Here is a 14366-nt window from a genome sequence, read left to right as displayed (position 1 = left end):
CGGAAAACATTACTCAGAACACTTCTCTCTCTTTAAAACCCTCTAATGATGGTCTGGCTTCCTCTACATCAAACAAAAACTCCTTCCTTTTGGCTCCGAAACTCTCTCTCATCTCTTTCCATCTTATTTATCATCTCTTCTCTTCCACAACTCCCCTGCTTACACCCAAGGACACTTCCTGCCTGTAGCCTGCTCTTGTCATACCTGCCTCTGAACCTTATCAGACCTTGCTCTTAATAATAATGTGGTATTTGTTAAGGGCTTACTGTGTGCCAAGCACTGTTCTATGCGCTGGGGTAGATACAGGTAATCAGGTTGGCCCATGTGGGGCCCAAAGTCTTAATCCCCATTTTACAGATGGGGTAAGTGAAGCACAGAGAAGTTAAGTAGCTTGCCCAAGGTCACAAAGCAGATAAGTGGCAGAGATGGAATTAGAACCCACATCCTTTGACTCCCAAGCCTGTGTTTTCACTGCTATCCCACGTTTCTTGTCCTCAGAGCCTGAAACTTCCCTCCTCCTGGAATCTGTTCACTCATTCATTCAATCATATTTATTGAGCGCCTACTGTGTGCAGAGCACTGTACTAAGCGCTGTAGGATATGATGGGTGTTCACTTCCCAGCACCACTAGATGAAATATTAGGAATATGAACATTAAACCCCTCAGAGAGCACATAGAGATAGGGTCTAGTCCATTGAGAGGTGGGCAGCTCCTTTTCCTAGTTCTGTTGTCCCGGTCAGATGGGTTGGATGTAGATTGCTCTCCCTGGAGTCCCACAGGGGCTGCTTCTGGGATGGGGTTTATGTAATTCCTTTAGAGAGGACTTAGACAAGGACTTAGAGAGGAATTAGAAAGCAATGTGTAAACGACTCAGCTAAAGTGGATGAAGACAAAAAGTGGAAAACAATCCCTCAACCAATGGTATTTAACCGAGTGTTGACTGGGCGCAGAGCACTGTACTAAGTGCTTGAGAGAGCCAAAGAGACAAAATGGGAGGATAGTCCCAGAACCTGTCCCTTTGGGACTCCAGGCAGAGTGCGGGAGTGCACTTAGGGAACAGAAAACAAAGATAAATGCGTTGATTCCGGCTCCAACGCAGCACTTCAGTGAGCTGCTGGGATAGAAAGCGATGGAAGAATAGGGGAAGACTGTGATATAATCCATTCATGAACTGACCACATGCAGTACTGCCCTGGCCCGAAATGCCTTCAACCAAGATTTCATTGTATTTCTGGATTGAAAATACTGTATCCGTTTCTTAGCATTGTATAAAGAACTAATTGTAAGTGTTAAAAGTTCAGTGTCACCAAATTTTTATTGGATTTATGAACTCCGGGCAGTTACAAATAATTCCTTGTAAAGTGTTAATGAACTGATACAGCACTTTTACTACGAAAACACACTTGGGAGGTCAAAACAAGGCAATTGCTCTCCTTTGTGAACTGATTTCATTTCTTTTGATCCATCTTCTCCTTAGCTCCTTGTTTGCCAGTGGTTGATACAGTACCATTTTTGTTAACAAGAGTGCAATTATCATGTTGGAGCAGGAATGATTGTTCAGGATGGGAAAGAGAATGGCCAAATTCAAGTTCAGAAGATAAAGCCACGAGTCCCTCTAAACTAGAAGCTCATTGTGGGCAGAAAATAAGCCTAACATCTCTTTTCTATTGTAAGCACTTACTACAGTGTTCTGCAGACAATAAGTACTCAATAAATACCACTGATAACCATTGATAACAACTCTTCTACTCTCCCAAATGCTTAGCACAGTGCCTTGCACACAGTAAGCACTCAGTAAATACCACTGATGCCCACTAAATAACCCTCATAATATCCCAAATGCTCAGTACAACGCTTTGCACACAGTAAGTGCTTAATATATCCCAAGTGCTTAGTACAGTGCTCTGCACACAGTAAGCACTCAATAAATATGATTGATTGATTGATTGATTGATAGCCATTGATAACAATTCTGTTGAACTCTCCCAAATGCTTACTACAGTGATCTGCACACAGTAAGCACTCACTGAATACCACTGATTGATTGGGTGAGTCGGAATGGAGCAGAAACTGAATAGAAATCAACAATTTCCTGATGTGATTGAAAAAAAAACCCACGGTACTTTACGGTATCAACAAGAGTATGCCGGATAAGAGTTGAGAAGTCTTTCTCCCTTATATATTAGAATATGTAGAGAAACTGAAGGGCATCCAGAGAAGGAAAACCAGGCCTAGGAGGAAAGGTTAAAGTATTGAGAGATATTTAGTCTGGAAGAGATAAGGCTGAAGGAGTGACTTAAAAGCTATCTTCTAACGGTTGTGTGGAGAAGATACCAACTAGTTGATTTCCCCATCGACTTAGGCCTGGACACAATGAATGCCCTTTTAGAAAGATCCTACAGAAGACTGCCTTGACTATCAGCGTAGTGAAATACTGGACAGGGCTATCAAGAAAGACTCTGAAATATCAATAAATCAATCGACCTGTACTTCCCAAGCTCTTAGTACAGTGCTCTGCATACAGTAAACACTCACTAAATACGATTGAATGAATGAATCAATTGTATTTATTGGGTGCTTATTGTGCCCAGAGCATTGTACTCAGTGCTTAGGAGAGTAAAATATAACAGAGTTGGTAGACATATTCCTTTCCCCCAGTGAACTTAGAGTCTAGAGATGGAGACAGGCATTGATATAAACAAATTATGGATATGGATACAAGGGCTGGGTTGAGGGAGGGGTGAATAGAGGGCGCAAGTCTCCATTTCTGGGGGGTCTTTAAGGAAAACAACAGACATCAATCAATCAATCGATCATTGCTATTTACTGAGTGCTTACTATGTGCAGAGTCAGTCAATCGTACTTATTGTGTGCAGTGCTTAGTACAGTGATTGGGAGAGTTCAACGTAATAATACAACAAACACATTCCCTGCCTACAACTAGCTTACAGTCTAGAGGAGGAGACAAGTATTGATATAAATGAATAAATAAATGTATTATGGATATGTACATAAAGACTGTGGGGCTGAGGGAGGGGTGAATAGAAAGTATTCTCCATTCCTGGGGAACTTTAGGAAAAAAAAACCAGATATCATTCAATCGATAAATGGTACTTACTGAACACTTACTATGTGCAGAGCACTGTACTAAGAGCTAGGGAGAGTACAATATTACAGAATTGGTAGATGTGATCCCTGCCCACAAAAAGCGTACAGTCTAGAGGGGACATCCAATGGTTGTAGAAGTTTTAGTTATTTTCCTTTCCACAGACAGAGGATTGGACCAGATGGATTCTTGAGGGCCCTTCCAGCTTTAAGAGATTGGGATACTGTGAATGCATGATAATTCTATTTATTTATATTGATGCCTGCTTACTTGTTTTGATGTGTATACATCTATAATTCTATTTATTTATGTTGATGCCTGTTTACTTGTTTTGATATATGTCTCCCCCCTTCTAGACTGTAAGCCTGGTGTGGGCAGAGATCATCTCTCTTTACTGCTGAATTGCATTTTCCAAGCATTTAGTACAGTGCTCTGCACACAGTAAGCGCTCAATAAATACAATTGAATGAATGAATGAATAATAATAATAATAATAATAGTGATGGTATTTGTTAAGCGCTTACTATGTGTGAAGCACTGTTCTGAGTGCTGTGGGGGTTACAAGGTGATCAGGTTGTCTCATGTGGGGCTCACAGTCTTAATCCCCATTTTACAGATGAGGTAACTGAGGCCCAGAGAAGTGAAGCGACTTGCCACACAGCTGACAAGTGGTGGAGTTGGGATTAGAACCCATGACCTCTGACTCCCAAGCCTGGGCTCTTTCCACTGAGCCACACTGAATGAATAAGCCTGGAATTTGGTCCCTACCTGCTGTGATTTTCACCCAGACCTGTTCTCAAACTCCAAGACAACTCCTAATGCTGATTCTTTGCATGAAAACCCAGATTTACGGGGAGTCCTTCAACTTCTACCCTCCTGCTAGGGACCAATTTGTGATGAGAGGTGAAGGTGGCAAGACAGTGGAAAAATCGATAGGCTATTACCCAACCCATCAGAAAGTCCCTTCTCTGGCAGCTCTTATTAGCTGCCAGATTAGAAAGTTAACAGGGCACATGACAGCTAACCCGGCCTACATTTTTCAAGAATTTTGTCTTATTTTTTTCCCAAGGAAAGTTGATCCAAGATCCTTATGGCAGGCAATTTGTAGCAACTGGAAATAAGAAGGGGTCATTTATCCCCCCAAAAAATTACTATAGAGAACATTTAACCACATTTTCCACCCACTCCTCCACTGGGGGAAATTTAGTTAACGCAAGTCCAAAGAAGATGTCCTCCGGGAGGTTGAGAAGAATTCACCCTCTCCTCTAACCAGGCTCCCAATGGAATCCAGTACCATTGAGGATGAATGGACACTCCCCATGCTCGAGTCTGGTAGCAGCTGCCTGCAAAAGTCACTTTTGTCTGTTTCCACTCCAGTGGGATTTGAGCCACTTCTCTCCTTACAGCCCAGCCCACACACTTCGCTCCTCTAGTGCTAACCTTCTCACTGTACCATGACCTCGCCTGTCTCACCACCGACCCCTCGCCCACATCCTGCCTCTGGCCTGGAACACTCTCCCTCCTCAAATCCGACAGACAACCACTTTCCCCCCACTTCAAAGCCTTACTGAAGGCACATCTCCAAGAGGGCTTCCCAGACTAAGCCCCAATTTTCCTCCTCTCCCACTTCCTTTCTCTCCATCCCCCCGTCTTACCTCCTTCCCATCCCCACAGCACCTGTATATATGTATATATGTTTGGACATATTTATTACTCTATTTATTTATTTTACTTGTACATATCTATTCTATTTATTTTATTTTGTTAATATGTTTGGTTTTGTTCTCTGTCTCCCCCTTCTAGGCTGTGAGCCCACTGTTGGGTAGGGACTGTCTCTATATGTTACCAACTTGTACTTCCCAAATGCTTAGTACAGTGCTCTGCACACAGTAAGTGCTCAATAAATATTATTGATTGATTAATTGATTGATTGTTGCCCTGACTTGCTCCCTCTGCTCTTCCCCCCTCCCAGTCCCACAGCACTTATGGACATGTCTGTAATTTTATTTACGTGTACTGATGTCTGCCTCCCTCACTCTAGGCTGTAAGCCCATTGTGGGCAGGGAATGTGACTGTTTATTGCTGCATTGTACTTTCTCAAACCCTTAGTAGAGTACCCTGCACACAGTAAGTGCTCAATAAATACGATTGAAGGAACAAATGAATGAAGCTCATTAGCCCCAGACCAGAAGCAGAAGCCCCTCTCCTCCCCTTTTCTTAGCACAAACCCAATTGCCCAAGTTTGTCCAACTTCAGTTGTGCCTGCTAAACTGTAACTGGACTTTGAGACATCATTCTGGGAGCTACTTTCCTCTTTGAGGAAACTATCTTCTTGTTGACATAGGGTTTTAAGGATTAGTAGTAAAGGTAGTAGTAGTAGTAGTAGTAATATTTAATAATAATTATAATGATAATTATGGTACTTAAGTGTTTATCATGTGCCAAGCACTGTTTTGAGCACTGGGGTAAATACCAGTTAATCAAAAGTAGATACAAGTTAATTTACTAAGTGCCCACTTAGGTACACTGTACTAGGTGATTGAGAAGCACAGCAAAACAAAGTGACATGTTTCATACCCCCAAGGAACTTACATTCTAATTGGGAAGACAAACATAAAGGCATTTACAAGAATAAAGGCCAAAATTAAAGTGGACAAATATTCACAAATGCTAAGGAGGGTGTAAATAATTTCATAAGGTCTAGAATTGGCTGAAGGGATGATGTGGTTTAGGATGCTGGGAAATTAATGAGGGAAGGCCAGTTGGGGAGGGGGGATTTAGTAGGGATTTGAGTCAATCAATGGTACTTATTGAGTGCTTACTGCATGTAGAGCCCTTTACTTGGTAGAGTACAGTACAACATGTAAATATGTTAATATGTTAATATATTTTGTTTTGTTCTCTGTCTCCCCCTTCTAGACTGTGAGCCCACTGTTGGGTAGGGACCATCTCTATATGTTGCCAACTTGTACTTCCCAAGTGCTTAGTACAGTGCTCTGCACACAGTAAGCGCTCAATAAATATGATTGAATGAATGAATGAATGAAACAGAATTGGTAGACATGTTCCCTGTCTACAAGGAGCTTGCAGTATAGAGGGGAGACAGACATCTAAATGAATAAGTAAATACATAAATAGATGATGGATATGTACATAAATGCTGTGGTACTGAGGGTGGGGTGAATACCAAATATTTTGTTAAATGAAGTGCATTTAGCTATAATTCTATTTATTCTGACGATTTTGACCCCTGTCTACATGTTTTGTTTTGTTGTCTGTCTCCCCCTTCTAGACTGTGAGCCCGTTGTTGGGTAGGGACTGTCTCTATATGTTGCTGACTTGTACTTCCCAAGTGCTTAGTACAGTGCTCTGCACACAGTAAGTGCTCAATAAATACGATTAAATAAATGAATGAATGAATGAAAGGATACAGATCCAGGGTATAGACAATGCAGAAGAGAGAGGGTGTTGGGGAAATGAGGGCTTCATCGGGAAGGTCTCTTGGGAGGAGATGTGACCTTAGAAAGACTCTGAAGGTGGGGAGAGGGGTGGTCTGGCATATGCAGGAGGAGAAGAAGCTTCAGGCCAGAGGGAGGACGTGAGAAAGGGGTAGACAGCTTGATAGATGAGATCAGGGTTCAGTGAGCAAGCTGCTACTAGAGGAGTGAAATGTATGGGCTGGGATGTAGGAGATAAATAAGGTGCAGTAGGATGGGGCAAGCTGATTCAGGACAGATTGAGTGTCAGGAAAGCTGAGGTCTGTTTTGGGAAGGGAGGGATTTCCAAGTTGGAGGAAAAGCACTTATTACTCTATTTATTTATTTATTACTCTATTTATTTATTTATTTATTTATTTTACTTGTACATATCTATTCTATTTATTTTATTTTGTTAGTATGTTTGATTTTGTTCTCTGTCTCCCCCTTTTAGACTGTGAGCCCACTGGTGGGTAGGGACTGTCTCTATATGTTGCCAACTTGTACTTCCCAAGCGCTTACTACAGTGCTCTGCACACAGTAAGCGCTCAATAAATACGATTGAAATACGAAAAAAAAGCATTAACACCGGAACATAAATGGGAGAGCTGAGTGTGAGCTGGAAGGTTGGCTTGGAAAGGACAAATAATAATTAGTCCTCCTCCCCAACCTCCCCGCCTTACCTCCTTCCCCTCCCCACAGCACCTGTATATATGTATATATGTTTGTACGTATTTATTACTCTATTTATTTTAATTGTACATATTTATTCTATTTATTTTATTTTGTTAATATGCTTTGTTTTGTTGCCTGTCTCCCCCTTCTAGACTGTGAGCCCGCTGTTGGGTAGGGACTGTCTCTATATGTTGCCAACTTGTACTTCCCAAGCGCTTAGTACAGTGCTCTGCACACAGTAAGTGCTCAATAAATACAATTGAATTGAATTGAATTGTACTTCCCAAGCACTTAGTACAGTGCTCTGCATACAGTAAGCGTTCAACAAATACAATTGAATGAATGAATGAATGAATTACAGTATTTGTTAAGAACGTCCTATCTCTCAGGCACTGTTCTAAGTCTTGGAGTAGATACAGGATAAAGTAGATACAAGATAATCGGGTTGGAAACGGTCCCTGTCCCACATAGGGCTCACACTCATATTTCCCATTTTACAGACGAGGGAACTGAGGCACAGGGAAGTTATGTGAGTTGCCCAAAGACACACAGCAGACAAGTGGTGGAGCCAGAATTAGAACCCAGGAGCTTCAGACTCCCAGCCTGTGCTCTATCCACTAGGCCATGCTGCTTCTTGATTGATAGATAGTCATCGTGCCTCACCTGCCACAATTCATGTACAGAGCTCTGCACACGGTAAGTGCTTACTAAATACCACCTTGTATCCTCCCCAGCGCTTAGAACAGTGCTTTACACATAGTAAGTGCTTAACAAATACCATTATTATTAGTAGTAGTATTGTTGATTGATTGGTTGATGTCTACTTGGGGTGAACCTGACCCTAAGTTTACAAAGTTTGAGAAATCTCCCTGTTCCTTCTCAGCATCAACATGATCTGAACTGGTGGCTAGATTAGAACTTTTTCTCACAACTCATCAGCACAGATAGGTCTTGAGGAGCCCCAGCAAGATAATAATAATGATGGTATTTGTTAAGCGCTTACTATGTGCCAAGCACTATTCTAAGCACTGGAGTAGATATAACATTATCAGGTTGTCCAACGTGGGGCTCATAGTCTTAATCTCCATTTTACAGATGAGATAACTGAGGCCCAGAGAAGTTAAATGACTCACCCAAAGTCACACAGCTGACAAATGGCAGAGCTGGGATCTGACTTCCAAGCCTGTGCTCCTTCCACTAAGCCAAACTGCTTCTCTTAGATGTGGGATAATATCCTCGCGTGAGCCCGCTGAATGGCTTGTGGCCATGGTGCCTGACAGTTCATTCATTCATTCAATAGTATTTACTGAACGCTTACTGTGTGCAGAGCACTGTACTAAGCGCTTCAGAAGTACAAGTCGGCAACATATAGAGATAGTCCTTACCCAACAACAGGCTCGTTCATTCAGTCAGTCAGTCAATAATGTTTACTGAGGGCTTACCGTGTGCAAAGCACTGTAGTAAGAACTGGGTGAGTACAATACAACAATAAACAGACGTATTACCTGCCCACAATGAGTTTATAGTTTAGAGGGGGAGACAGACTATTACTGGAAGCCTTGTTGCTCCCTCTGCTCCGATGGCATTGTCCTGAAGGGTTATTGGGTTGGAGACCAGGCAGCCTGGAAGTGAGTAGGGAAAAAAGGCTCAGAGGAGGAAAGCCCTGAAATGCTCTCTATTTCCCCCTCGTCCCCCTCTCCATCCCCCCCCATCTTACCTCCTTCCCTTCCCCACAGCACCTGTATATATGTATATATGTTTGTACATATTTATTACTCTATTTATTTATTTATTTATTTATTCTACTTGTACATATCTATTCTATTTATTTTATTTTGTTAGTATGCTTGGTTTTTGTTCTCTGTCTCCCCCTTTTAGACTGTGAGCCCACTGTTGGGTAGGGACTGTCTCTATATGTTGCCAATTTGTACTTCCCAAGCGCTTAGTACAGTGCTCTGCACATAGTAAGCGCTCAATATATATGATTGATGATGATGATGATATTGGAACTGGTTTGGTGTGCCCACCTCCATGACCACTGACATTAAGTAGCTATTGAGCTTGACGCTGCTCTTTGCAGATTCGAGGCAAGAAGATTATATTTTGAAAAGTGTTCTTCCCTAAGCATGTTTGCTCTGTGCAGACCCATTCAGAGGCTGGCAGCAATCAAGTTAATGTGAATCCAAGAATGGTGCATCCAAGGAAGCCAATTACCAAAAGGGTGCAGTTCAGTTATGTTGCCAGCTGCTACTTCCCAAGCGCTTAGTACAGTGCCCTGTGCACAGTAAGCGCTCAATAAATGCGATTGAATGAATGAATGAGTTCAGAATGGCAGAGCTGCAAACCTAGAACAGGCTTTAGGTCCCTTTCTCCCCACCTCCCGCCCTGGGGAAGGAGGACCAAAAATGTCAGATGACATTTAAATGTTCCCAGAGCCACACAGCAGTAACAGCTTTATACGTTTTAAGGGCAATGGTGTACCCATTACATGTGGAAAGAATGAACTGATTTCCAATGCACAGAGTGCCAACATAAAATATCCTAGGTAAGATCCACTCTGCCCAAATGGAATGGGGCTGTATAGGTATGTTTCCCTTCAGTGGGTAGAAGCAACCAAGTGCTTGTTCTAGTATATCCATCCATTCCTTGTTGGTCCCTTTCTAAGAGCCACTTAAATAGAACAGACATCTTCTACCTTCAGTACAGAAGAATGACTTCCTCATCACAACAGGAAAAGAAAAGCACACTCCCAGCTGATGTCAATCAATCAATCAATAAATCAATCAATCATATTTATTGAACACTTACTGTGTGCAGAGCACTGTACTAAGTGCTTGGGAAGTACAAGTTGGCAACACATAGAGACAGTCCCTACCCAACAGCTGGCTCACAGTCTAGAAGGGGGAGACAGAGAAAAAAACCAAACATACTAACAAAATAAAATAAATAGAATAGATATGTACAAGTGAGATAAATAAATAAATAAATAGAGTAATAAATATGTACAAAAATATATACATATATACATATGTATATGCTTGAATATATATACATATATTCAAGCAGAAGTGACTCCCAGGAGACTCATGGGTTTGGAAACAATGTTTTAAAGAAGATGAATTCCTTTTCTTTGATTCTCATGCTCAGCTAGTATTTACTTCTGCATGCACCTACAGGCAGACATTCTTTTGTTTAGAAACTCTTCTTTGTTTTCAGGGAAAAGGCATTCACGTAGGTGTCAATAATAATGATGATAATATTTAAGTTCTTACTATGTGCCAAACACTGTACTAAGCTCTAGAAAAGATACAAGATAGACACGTCAGACTCATTCCTATCCTACATAGGGCTTGCAGTCTAAGTTAGAGAACTAATATTGAATCTCCATTTTACAGAGGAGGAAACTGAAGCAGAGGGAAGTTTCTTGTCCAAGGTCACACAGAGGGCAAGTGGCAGAATGAAGTGTGTGTTGACGAGCCACATGGAAGCTAACGCTAGGTACCAACCTAAACCTGGAAATCCCTATACACGCAACCCAAGACTTTCTTTGGCAACATGTATTAATGCTTTAGCAGAATCTTGCTATCAAGGCAGTACAGTATTCGACAATGCAGGAAGTAGAAAACAGAATCGATCTCGTAATGCCTGAGCAATAGGCTAGTCAGCTCACACTGACTGACTGGATAAGAGGGCAAAGGCCGAGACGGACTTCAAATGTATGCCAACATTTCTCCTGGATAGTCTAAATTCAGAGGCCTTTGGAATGCATTTGTGTTCGCCCAGAATGAGGCCCAATAGAAGGCAAAACCCAGAGGTATCAATTACTGAAATCAGAATTCCCTGGCATCCATTTAATTTCTTTTTCTGGACAGAACTGAGGTTGGCATAGTATCACTGTAGGGTTGGTATTACCACTGTAAAATTACACTGAAAGATGAGGAGCAATAAAAGAACCATAAAATGATTATGGCTTCACTAAGCATTTTAATTCCATCTGGGCGGGTTTCGGTGTTTTCCTAACACATACATTAAGCAACATTGGTGGGAATTTGGTCGTACGTTTTGCTCCACTCCACGACGTGGGGAAGGGGAGGGAGAGGAGAGGAGGAGATTGTGGGGGTGTTCTTTTGGAGAAGAGCTTGTGACTCAGAGGAGCAATTTTTTGACAGCAAAGTAATGTATGGTTAGAGACTATTACTCCTCTCTCTATTTTATTTTGGAGACCCCTATTCCCTTCTGAAATGGCAAAGGTGAAAAATACTATTCCACTCCTATAATTTGTCACCCTCTTGGCCTGAGCAAGACGCACAGAGACCGTTTAGTAATTAAGCTTTTCCAACACTGCATCATAAAGTTTTATTTCAGCGAGAGCTGTGCTTATCAGCTAACAAGTATTAAATCACCCCACAGCTAAAACCATTTCTCACTTAAGTATGGTTCTTTGGAAAAAGATCCATTTCCTTCTGGCTGATTTGATGACTACAGTGTCTGGCAGAGACCTATTGCTCGATGTTTTATTTTTAAGTGAACCACCCAGACACCTTTTTGGCTACCCGTGTTCTGTATCCCAATACCTGCCATGTTTCAGGACTGGTTCATTCATTCATTCAATTCATTTGATTGCATTTATTGAGCACTTACCAAGTGCAGAGCACTGTATTCAGCCTTGGTAGAGTATCATTTAACAATAAACAGACACATTCCCCGCCCACAACGAGCTTACAACCTAGAGGGGGAGACAGACATTAATATAAATAAATACATTACAGATAAAAACATAATAATAATGGTATTTGTTAAGCGCTTAATATGTACCAAGCGCTGTTCTAAGAGGTTGGGTATCTTGTGAGAAGCAGCATGATGTAATGGAAAGCACTCGGGCTTGGGAGTCATAAGGTTGTGAGTTCTAATCCCATCTCCGCCACTTCTCTGCTGAGTGACCTTGGGCAAGTCACTTCACTTCTCTGTGCCTCAGTTATCTCATCTGTAAAATGGGGAATAAGACTGTGAGCCCCACTTGGGTCAACCTGGTTACCTTGTATCTCCCCCAGCACTTGGAACAGTGCCTGGCACATAGTAAGTGCGTAACAAATACCATTATTATTATTATTATTGGTATTCACTTTGGCCATTCATTGGAAGCCAACCTTTCATCAATCAGTTACATTTATTGAGTGCCTATTCCTAGGTTTTAGGGAGAGTACAACACAACAGTATGATAGACTCATTCCCTGCCCACAGTGGTCAATGTTTTGCTGGAATTTATTTCTGTTTTTAAATGTTTGCATATTGTTTATAATGGACAAAGCAATCAATACAAATTGAACTAAAGCACTCGAATATCTCATTTTAATTTTAAGTCTCAAGATATTCTAATTTTTGGGTGCTATATTTGAACTGAAAATGTAAAATTGATTTCGAAAGTGACTAAACTAGTAAAACAGAAGAAGTTCATTTTCTTGTCAGAATTCTGCCTTCTATTCAAATCAGCTGAAGGAATTTGTTAACCAGTCATCCTGTAAGCCACTTTCTGGGGCCCCTGTTTAAAGGGATGGTTTTGAAATTGCCATAGCTTTACAATACGTGGATATTGCCTGAACTCCACTCAACAGCAAAGCTCTCTGCAAACGGACTAAAAGACTGTTTTTTGAACAAACAGGCCCAATTTGTCTATGGTATATCTCTTCCCCAAAAGGCAGTTCTGAGCTTCCCTGTGGCTAGTAGGCAGGTTTTGACAGGGGACTTCCCCAATGTCAATCAGTCAGCCAGTTAATCATATATATTGAGTTCTTACTGTGTGCAAAGCACTGTACTAAGCACTTGGGAGAGTACAAGATAACACTATAGTAAACACATTCCCCATCCACAATGAGCTTACAGTCTAGAGGGGGAGACAGACAAGAATATAAATAAATAAATTACAGCGTGAATAACAATGGAAAGATTCTCAGCCTCCTTGTTCCAAAATTATGAAACTACTTGGCAAATAAAAAGTATAACCCATACTTTAGAAGACAATAATAAACCCAAATGTTGATTACTTTGAAAGAGAGAGTAGTTTAGATTGTTTTGGGCCCCATTTAAAGGCAACCCTAAAGAAGTAGAGAAGTAAGAACAGCCTGGGGCCCAGAGCTGGGGAGGGGAAAAGGGACGTTTAAATTCTCACTTTTGAATCATTTGGGTAGCAGTGACCATACCAGATTCTTTTCCCTTTTTTGTTGCTGATATCATTACTCTCACATTAACGAAGAGATTGGTTGACGGACCACAGGTCTAGGAGTCAGAAGGAGCTGGGTTCTAATCCCAGCTTCTCCATTTGTTTGCTGTGTGCCCTTGGGCAACTCACTTAACTTCTCTGTGACTCAGTTCCCTCTCCGTAAAATGGGAATTAATATGGAGAGCACCATGTGGAACATGGACCACACCCAACCTGAATTGCTTGTATCTATCCCAGCACTTAGTACACTCACTGCCTGGCACATAGTAAGTGCTTAACAAATGCCATTTAAAAAAAAAAAACAACATATGTAACATCCTGCATGGGCTCAATCAGTGATATTTACTGAGGGCTTACTGTATTCAGAGCGCTGTACTAAGTGCTTGGGGAAGTACCATGAAATAGAATTGACAACATGATCCCAGTCTAGAGGTGAATTCATTCAATCGTATTTATTGAGCACTTACTGTGTGCAGAGCACTGTACTAAGCGCTTGGGAAGTACAAGTTGGTAACATATAGAGACAGTCCCTACCCAATAGCGGGCTCACAGTCTAGAAGGGGGAGATAGACAACAAAACAACACATATTAACAAAATAAAATAAATAAAATAGTAAATATGCACAAGTAAAATAAATAGAGTAATAAATCTGTACAAATATATATACAGGTGCTGTGGGGAGGGGAAGGAGGTAGGGCAGGGGGAATGTGGGAGAATTTACAGATTATAGGGGTAGACAGTCATTAAAATAAGATACAGAGAAGGGAAATAGTAGAGAAGGAGCATATGGACTTAAGTGCTAGGGGTTTGGGTGAATATCAGAGTGTTCAAGGCATTCACAGAGGAGAGGGTGGGTTAGGGAAATGAGGGCTTTGTCAGGGAAGGGCTCT

This window comes from Tachyglossus aculeatus, chromosome 3 (assembly GCF_015852505.1).
Source record: "Tachyglossus aculeatus isolate mTacAcu1 chromosome 3, mTacAcu1.pri, whole genome shotgun sequence".
Lineage (NCBI taxonomy): Eukaryota > Metazoa > Chordata > Mammalia > Monotremata > Tachyglossidae > Tachyglossus > Tachyglossus aculeatus.
The sequence above is the reverse complement of the archived record's forward strand: the minus strand, read 5'-3'. Positions refer to the sequence as shown.